We start from the raw sequence: 9842 nt of genomic DNA on the forward strand, positions 1-9842 counted from the left end.
GTGGCACCGAGCCCTTCCCGTGCCCCCAGACCCCTCAATGGTACCCCGTGCAGACCTTGACTACGTGCCTGTGACACTGAACACACAGCCCCCTCCCCAGCCTGTGAGCACCTCAGCCCAGAACCAGGTCTAACTGGGTTCAGGAAAAAAAGTAGAAGGAAGGAAGAGGGAAGAGGAGGAAGAAAGTGTGTACTCAAGCACCTCCTCCCCCATGATTTCCCCCAGACAGACCCCGTCACTGCCACCTAGGCCCTTGGCTTGCATGTCTTTGTGGCACAATTGTAGGTGGCTCATGTCAACTACTCATGTTCACACAGGCCCTGGAGCTGAATGTGGGAGCTGAAGGCCCTTGAGGCTGCACTTGGATTCACAGATGGGAAAGCGGAGACTGGCGAGGAGCAGGCACTGCCGAGTGTCACACTGCAGACCAGAGCATACAAGATTCAAGACCGAAGCTCAAGTTCCTCTGAAGGGGACTCGAGTCCACTCTCTGAGTCTGCTGCCTCCATCTATGAGCAGGGCAGAGGCCTCCTGCTGGGCCTCTTGATCCCAGAAGCACATCATGGGGGCAGCCTTTGTGGCAACCAGGCCAGAAGGAGCTCACTTACCAAGGGGACCCCCAATCCACAGGCCCATGAGCAGCAGCAGGGCCTAAGTGTGATGGTCCCCATGCCAAGGGTGACAGGGGGTGAGAGCAGAGAGGAGGTCATTTAGAGGTGATTTGAAGCTCTCATGGGGCTCTGAATAGGTTGGACCTCAGTCTTTGTAGCACACCCCTGAGCACCCAGCCCTTCCCTTGCTTGTGTGTGTGTGTGTGTGTGTGTGTGTGTGTGTGTAAAAATTGCTCCCTAGCACTTAAACCCAGGCCCTTGCATGTGATAGGCAAGTACTCTACCACTGAGCTACACCCTGAGCCCATTTCATTCTATTTTTGCCCAGGCTGCCTTTGAACTCACCATCCTCCTGCATAAGCGCTGGAGTCCCCGGGATCACAGGCCTGCACCACCGCACCCAGCTCTATCCTTGGATCTTTAAAGCTCGCTGTAGCTCGGCTGGGCAGAGGTTGCCCTGGGATTTGACAACCCCTGCTCTCAGCCTCCTCAGCTCTGCCACTCACCCACTTGGGAACTCGTGCAAGAGGTCTAACATCCTGGTACCTCAGTTTCCTTCAGTTTCCTTCTCTGCGAAACGGAAGTAACGTCTATGTTTGTTAGATGGTAGGGTTGCTGGGAGAATTAAATCGTGCAGAAGAGCGCCTGGCATGTGGGAAGTGCTTGCTGGTGTGAAGGGACTTTGCTTTTAGGTCACACAGGTATATCAGCTGGCACGGTGGGCTCTGTGCTGCGCTCTGACAGGACATCTCAGGCCATAGGACATTGACAGAAAGGGTCCTTGAAGCCCTTCCAAATCTTGTGACTTGAAGGGATGTGTTGAAGGGGGAAAGCACACATCCTGGGTGTTGAGGAAGAGGACCCCAAGTGAAGCGGAGCCCGTCCTCCCCTCTCAGTGCTGGCCCAGGGCTGCAGGGCCCTGAGGGGGTGGGGAAGGTCCATCCCCTGGTGTCTGCTTTGTGTCTTCCCAGGACAGTCCCTCCTCACATCAAGGGAGGCTCAGCAGGAGAGTTTACATTCCCAAGTACCCCAGACAGCTGCGATGATGATAAGACCGTCTCTGCTCTGGGAGCCTGGCAGTGCCTTTATCTCTCTAGATAGGGCCCGGCTGGCCCAGGCTGGGGGAGGGAAGGGAATCTTCCGGTTTCTAAGATGTCTCAGAGCCAGACGCCCAGGTGCTGCAAGCCCACTAGCTCTGGTGTGGTTTCCCTAGAGTCCTCCTGGGCCTGGCTCCTGCCTGCTGTCCTCTCCTCTCCCCTCCCACTCACCCTTGACCAGAGCCAGCCAGGAACCGCCTAGACTATTTCCTTCATATCTTGGTCAGTCTGTGAGCAGCCGGAGGGCAGGTCCTCCTCGGATCCCTCAGAGCTGAGGCCTGACACTTCATACCTACTCAGAGCTCCTCCTCTCTTCCCTCCCCCTCCCTCCCAGTCCGAGACAGGCAGTGTTTTCCTCCTCTTCCTTCTTCCCAAGCCTCACATCCCTGGATTTATTCAATGAGCACTTACTATGTGAGAGGCAGTTGATTAAAACCCCAACTCTTGAGAGAGACTGGTATGATGGCCGTTTGACATAGAAGGATGTGTATAGAAGGCCGAGCTGGGCTCTGAGGTTCAGTACCGAGGGCACAGAGTGGATGCGAGGACTGACCCCAGGTTTTACCTATGGTCCGGGGTGGGGCATGAGGAGGAGCTCACCTGTACCTGGCTGAGGGGTGACAGTGAGAGGCCTGCAGAGGAAGAAGAGGATATTCCTGTTGCCTGGCAATGTGTAACAAGCCACCTGAAACTGAGTGGCTTGAAGCGATGACGTTTATTTTGTTCTCTAATCTGCATTTGGGCGGGACTTCTGGGGGCTAGGTTGCCTCTGCTCCAGTTGACCTTCCCGGACATGGTGGGACTCTGGAGCTGAAATTGCCTTCAGAGCTGTTCAGCTGGCTTAGCTGGGCTGCAGGTCAGGACATCTACAGGGCTTGTGCTTTAACTCATGTGGCTTGTGCTTCCTCACAACCGGGTGCCTGGATCCCAAGAGCCAGCATCCTGTGAGAGAGGAGAAAGATCAACAGATAGACAGTTGGAAGCTACATCAACTTTTAAGAGTTAGCCTTGGGGCTGGAGTGGTGGCTCAGTGGTAGAGTGCTTGCTTTGCATGTGTGAGACACTGGGTTTGATTCTCAACACCACATATAAATAAATGAATAAAATAAAGGTCCATCAACATCTAATATATATATAAAGAGCCAAGGGAAGCTGGGCAAGGTGATGCACACCAGTAATCCCAGTAGCTCAGGAGGCTGAGGCAGGAGGATCACGGGTTCAAAGCCAGCCTTAGCAATGGTGAGGTGCTAAGCAACTCAGTGAGACTCTGTCTCTAAATAAAATACAAAAATAGGGCTGGGGATGTGGCTCGTGGTCGAGTGCCCCTGAGTTCAGTCCTTGGTAGCCTTCTACCAACCCCCTACTCCCCACCAAAAAAAAAAAAAAGAGTTAGCCTAGGGAACTGTGCAGTGTCACACCTGCCACATCCTGTTCATTGAGGCAGTCACAGAGGTGTGCCCAGTTTCAAGGGGAAGGGGATGGGCTTATCTCTTGACAGGGAATGACAAAGTTTCCAGCGTAGAACTGGAAATATTCATGAGGCTGTTTTGGGGAAATTACCATCTGCCCACAGGGACCTCCTCTCCTGGCTGTTAGTGGTCCTCGGTCACTGACCTGGCAAGATTCTTCTGGGGGCTTGACCAGTACTTCCCCTTTCACCCACCTTTGAAAGCATGGCTATAGATGGTGACGGGGCGGGACTGGATGGCTGTCTACTGAGTGCTTAGTGCGTGCCAGGTCCTACATGGGGCACGACAGGTCTTAAGTCCTTGGAAACTGAGGCTGGGAGAGGTGAGGTGACTTACCAAAGTCACAGGAGTCATCAGGAACGCTTGGGTTTCAAACCAGGTCTGCGTAGCTCCGAAGGCCCTTCTGTTGCCCACGCACCCGCTTTTCCTGGGGGTAAGATAAGGAAGGCACATTGGGGTGAGGGCTTGAAGCTCCTTGGCCCTGGGCAGATCTCTGCATCTCTCTGAGCCTCAGTTTCCTCATCTGTTCAGCAAAATCATTTAAAAAAAAGAGCCTAGGGAAGCCGGGCCAAGTGATGCACCTATATATAACAGACTTTAAGAAACACAACAATAAAATAAAGAAATTAATGAAATAAAACGCTCAGTTGGGAGCTCAGCACTGTCTCTGGCGCACTGTGCTCTGGACCCAGATCACCCAGGCCCTCAGGAGACAGGACCTCCTCAGGTATAGGGGGCAGAGCAAGCTGAAGCAGAATGGGCCTCTGCCATTACCACGGGGACTCCCTGGTTCCTGTTGGCTATTTTTAGGCTTGTGTGGGCAACCACAGAACCACACGTGGGGCTTCCCATCGCCTGGCCAAGCCTCAAAGAGCAAGTGAGCACTTCTGATGGCGAAACTTGGGCCTCTGAAATGACGATGGACCTCTCTTCCCTCCAGTGTCCCCAGGTTGACATCGGACAAAGCCCAAGAGCCTGAGTTTCCCCGTTTATAAGCTGGGGATGACAGTAAGACAGTAGCCCACACCTGTAGGCTGCTGGCTTCCTGCCCGATGCTGGTTGAACCCCTCCTGGGCATCTTCTCAGGTGAGTCTGTGAGGCAGGTTGGAAGAAGCGGAAGTGACTTGGCTGGAAAAGTGGGCAGGAATGGAACCAGGGCTGGAGCTTTTGATCCCTGTGCCCTCGTCCTCCCCAGACAGAAGGAGGGTCACAGGGTTAGTCAAGACTGTGGGTGTGGGTGTTTGTACACTGGAAACTAGAATGGAAACTGCCCAGGCCAGGGAGAAGTCAGTCCATGGAGACCCCTCCGAGTCCACCCCAAGCCAGCTTTGGCCAGAGTGCTTCCCATTGTCACCTGCTTTCCACAAAGGGAGACTTGTAAGATTTTATTTTGACGACTTCTTTTTTTTTTTTTTTTTTTTTAAAAAAAGGCTTTGAAAGCCACTCAGGGTCATACTGAAAATCAAGTCACTCACCCAGGGCACACTTTGGGGACAGAGGCCCTAAGTGTCCGAGCCCTTGACACCAGTCCATTCCACAGCAGTGGCCCTGGGGACCTCCACCCAGTCCTTAGAGGAGCCCAAGCCTCAGGCCTACCCTCTCCTTGGCTCACATGGGACCCTCTGCCATTCTTACTTTTTGGGCCCAGGAAACCATGTTCCTGGAAGAGCCACCAGCCATGGTTAGGACTCAGACGCTCTGTAATTCCCCAAGGGGAAAAGGAAGAAAAGCACAACCAGAATATGTTTGTGTCAGTGAGTAAGAGTGTGTCCGTGTGTGTGTACACAGCTATCTGCTCACACATGTGTGCTCACACACCACATGTACTGCGTTTGATGCAGCACACTTCCCACACACAAATACGCCTCTATGTACACATTCACAGATCTCCAGCTCACATGTCCCCCTGCCACACACACACACACACACAAACACACACACACACACCACTTCTGTCCATATACCAGTACACATATACCTTGCAAAACACTCACACGCCCCATGTATTTAAATGGATTAGCATAAATACAAAACCACAATTTCTACAAAAAGTACAAACATGCACAAATATATGCATATTTACATACACCCAACCCTTACCCACTTCCATGGAAAAGCAGGTACATAATATATTCACACCGTGGAAGCTTGTATACAGACGCTCACACAAGCATGGGTGTGCAGGTATAAACGTGAGTATCCCTATTTTCTTGATTTACATATGTTCATACCCAACAAGAATCAACACAGAAACATAAGTATCCATGCATATATAATAGCAGCACACACCACAGTCATTTGCTCATGTTTGTGCAAATCCATACACACATGCCTGCATGCACGATCGCACCCTCACCTCCACCTGTACAAGCTCACCGCCGCTGCACACCATGACACACACTACTTTTCTGGCTCTCTTGTTACAGAGCCACCTTGCAAAGGTGCAGAGACACAAACACCTAGTTCCACTTCACCTGAAAACCCCCAGCCCCTGCGCGTGGGAGGGTGAACCAGCCGCCCTCCCTGCAGGGGGCACAGTGGAAAGTATGATCCGAGCTGACTTTTGCAAGAGTAAAGATGAGGGTTTTTCCCACCCTGTCACTTCACTATGTCAGGGTGACCAGGGCTGCCTTTGCTAATGGCCCCTCTGACTCTAGGACAGTAAGGTCTAACACAAAATTACAGTTTACTCAGCAATGAATAAGCCAAGGCCTGGTCCCTGCTTCGTGTAGGCCCTGTGCTGAGGGCTGGGGTAGGGAGAAGAGCTGGCCCTTGGGCTGCACCATGGGGGTCACAGTTGGGAGGAGGGTAGGGGTGGGGTCCACAGGAAAGCTAGGTCAAGTTCCTCGAGGTATATTCACTTGATGACCAACTTGTCAACTGATCGATTTTCGAGTGACCAGTTTGCTGAGTATACCAAATTTATACTTAATTTTTTAAAAACTCAAATGCATATAGCAATTATGTTGGGTAGATTGGTATTCGTTTTTGTTTTAGTGCACTATAGTACTTTAAGGAATGTTCCTTTGGCCCCAAGCTAAGGGCCCAAGGGTGGTTGAGTTAACAAAGGCACTTGATGTTTAAAACTGGAGAGGGACTTTCTGGGGACATCCACCAGCAACAGGGCCATTTGGGAAGCCTACAGCATGACAGGCTTTCTGGGATCACCTGACTCAGGTGCCAGATGCCTTGTACCTGGATTCTCCTCCGACTTGCCCCGTGACCTTGGCCAAGTCCCTTCTCTCATGGCCTCTATCTCTGCATGAACGAAGAACTCATCTTTAGGCCTTGCTGACATTTAATGAGACCCTGGAGCTTCCTGTGACTTCAGACCCCAGAGGGGATCTGGATCTGGACCACAGGCACCAGAGAAGGTGCTGACTCTGTTGGGAGCAGCTCAGCCTTGCTCAGAACAAAAATCTGTCAGACAGCTGCCTGGGTCAGAACCAGGCCCTTTCTAGGTCCTTTCCCTGGCCCCAGGCAGAGAGGCCTGGCGTGCTGTGGGTGGGGCACAGGGCTAGAGAGGGTGGGGCCCAGCTCACTTTCCTTTCCTGGTAATGTGCTCTCTAACCTCATTTCCTTTTTCTGAAGGGAAATGCCATTGACATCACACAACTGGATTTTCAGTGAGGCCGAATGAGACCTCGTGATCCCTGCTCAGGCAAGAAGGACACATACGCGGGCTAGACGCACATTTGTCCCAGGATGAATTTGCAGAAACCCTAATCTGAGGTTTCTACCCTCTGCTTTACACATGGGATCAGAGAGGGGCAGAGTCATGGCCTGGCTTCACAGCCAGACAGCAGAGCTAAGGTCAGAACCCAGGCCCCTGCCTTCTACCAAGGCACTAGATAGAGGGGTCTAATCTGGCCCCCTATACCCTTGTTAATAACAGCACCAACATCTACTAAGTTAAGGAGGCTGATGCACAAGGATCACAAGTTCAAAGCCAGCCTCAGCAACTCAAGAGACCCTGTCTTTAAATAAAATATTAAAAGGACTGGGGATATGGTTAAGTGCCCCTGGCTTAAATTCTTGATACCAACCAACCAACCGACCAACAAAAAAGCAAAATAAAAACAAACCCTTGGCACCCACCAAGTTGCCCAAGCCAGAAACTGGCCTCCATGCGGCCTCCTCCTTCTCTGGCCTCCTGCTTGTGGCAACATGCTTACTTGTCTCCTGCCTCTGTTCTGGGCCACTGCCCAGCTTGGGCTTCCTCATCCCTCTCCAGGAGATACCTAGCTGGGGCTCTGGTCTCCTCACTCACACACTCAGGTCTCTTTCTCTGTCCAACTTCTGCCCAGCTGCCTAGGTGACATTGCTAAGGCAGAGTCCACAATGTCCCTCCCTGGTTGCAACCTTTTCAGGCTCTTTGGCTGGGAGTTCGGGGCCCTTTGCATGCCCATCTTCCTCTCAGGTGCTCCCCCTGAATGTCCCTTTGCTCCCTCGTGCAGAGATGACTGTGTCCCCTGACCACACAGCCTTTGTGTATCTGCTCCTGCTCTTCCCTCTGCTGGGAGCCCCTCCCTCCCCTGCACATCCCCTCTTACTCTCCCCCAGGGAAGGCTCAGCACTTCAGATCTCCCTTCCCAGCCTCCTGCCTTGGAGGGAAAGAATCTCTTTGGCCTGTAGGTCTGTCCTCCCCTAGTGCCAGGAAAGCAGTGAGGACAGGTTATGGTGGAAAATTTTCAAACATACAACAAAAATAGAATAGTACAAGAATCCATGTGTCCCCAGCTCCGACTTGCACCCATTCAAAGTCTCCCCTGGTTGGATTATTTGGGGCAAATCCCAAACATCAAGTCATTTCATCCATAAATATTGTAATCTGTATTTCTAAAAGATAAAGCTGTGATCAGATTACCAGTATCCTGCCAAAGTTTTGAATAATAGAATTTTATGATCAAATATCCAGTAGTATTTTACCAACTATCTCATAAAAGGTCTCTTATTTATTTATTATTTTTTTCTTTTTTGATATATTTTATTAAATGGCTGGTGTCTGGCACAATGGTTCACAGGCTTTTGAACTGAACAGACCATTAAGATTTCAAGATTTTTTTGAGACCAACATAGAATTACTAATTTTCACTTTGCCAAGTCCAGATGTTTAAAATGAACCAAGATCACCATCATAAATGAGTAAGCTCCAAAGCAATGTAACCATAACAATCTCAGATTTTAAAACAAAGCTTCAAGATAAAAAGGTATTTTTTTGGGGGGGGGGGCGGGTGGTACCAGGAAAATTGAACTGGGGGGGCACTAACCACTGAGCAACATCCCACATCCCCTGTATTTTATTTAGAGACAGGGTCTTACTGAGTTGCTTAGCATCTCACTATTGCTGAGGCTGGCTTTGAACTCATGATCCTCCTGCGTCAGCCTCCTGAGCTGCTGGGATTACGGGTGTATGCCACCGCACCTGGCTAAAAAGGTCTTTTAAAGTTGGGTTTTTTTGTTTTTTTTAAACTTAAGATCCAAAGAGGGTCAGTACAGTGTATTTGGTTGTTGCAATGATCTCTTTCAAGCTTTTCCTACTTTTCTTTGAAATTGTTTGTTAAATAAACTAGGTTGTTTGTCTCATGCAGTTTTTTGGACTTTTCTGTCTGTGTCACCATTATTTGGCATGTCCTTCAGCCCCCTGTGTTTCCTATAAATCAGTAGTGAGATCTAATGACTTGATTAGATTCAGGTTTGAAGTTTCAGCAAGAATATTCCACAGGAGGTGCATGTGTCTCCCTCAGAAGTGGTATTTGGAATGTCTGGTTGTATATTGTGCTTTCCATCTTTGATGATCTCTGCCTATATTTATTATTTCATTAGGCATTTGTAAGCAACGGTATTTTTATTTTATATTACTTCTTCATTTATTAGCTGGAATATTTCTATAGAGGAAAAACTTCTCTCCTCCACTCTTTGGTTTCTCTGAGGTACAATTGTTCAGGCAGGATAAACACTTCCTGCTCTCCCCTTGCTTATCATTTGCCCAAACAATGAGTTGATTCTCTAACATTCTCCAAGACGACCAGCTAAGATTTTTTTTGTTGGTAGGTTTTGTTTGAGGTTTTGAACCATTATCTTGTATTTTAATACATTTGAAAGGTTTCGATCCTTTGTAGTTATTATATTTGTTATTACCCATGTTGTTCCATCTTTGACCCGTGAGGATCTCTTTTTTAATTGGCTTCTGAGTCCTTTTGATCAGACCCTAGTGGAATTATAACTTCTTCACTTTCTGGTATGACAAAATGTTCAGAATTGTCTTGTGCATTCTCTGCCAGGATATGTAACCAGCTATTTTTCCAAGAAGCCCAAGAAGTCCTGGTTCTTTTTAGTGAGAAATGGTATTTAGAGATCACGTATCTCTCTCTACATCTGGTGCTAAGGGTGCTCAAAACTATTTGGTTTGTCTTACTTCTAGACTTTTTTAGTCTAGTATAGGTACATATGCTACATGTACAACATACTAGTGACTACAGATAGATAAATATATCTCTATGTATATATGTATGTGTTTATGTGTGTATGTATGTGTTTATGTGTATATGCATGTATAATCTCCTACAAATCAAGTTACAGTCAAATTGCCAGATTTCTAAATCACTTGAAGTAAGTCAACTTTGCACGATGAAGCAACCAACTCAATATACACATTAACTTAT

General features: G+C 49.0%; 1 long non-coding RNA gene across 1 annotated transcript; it reads right to left on the reverse strand.

The window, feature by feature from the left end:
- Nucleotides 1-2404: 2404 nt before the first annotated feature.
- Nucleotides 2405-3608, reverse strand: LOC144376845 (uncharacterized). The gene is made up of 2 exons (XR_013437216.1): nt 3514-3608; nt 2405-2650 (listed from the first exon to the last, which is right to left on the reverse strand). It is a non-coding gene; the product is annotated as an uncharacterized LOC144376845 (long non-coding RNA).
- Between the last annotated feature and the right edge of the window lie 6234 nt (nt 3609-9842).

The sequence above is a fragment of the Ictidomys tridecemlineatus genome, chromosome 4 (genome assembly GCF_052094955.1).
Source record: "Ictidomys tridecemlineatus isolate mIctTri1 chromosome 4, mIctTri1.hap1, whole genome shotgun sequence".
Classification (NCBI taxonomy): Eukaryota; Metazoa; Chordata; class Mammalia; order Rodentia; family Sciuridae; genus Ictidomys; species Ictidomys tridecemlineatus.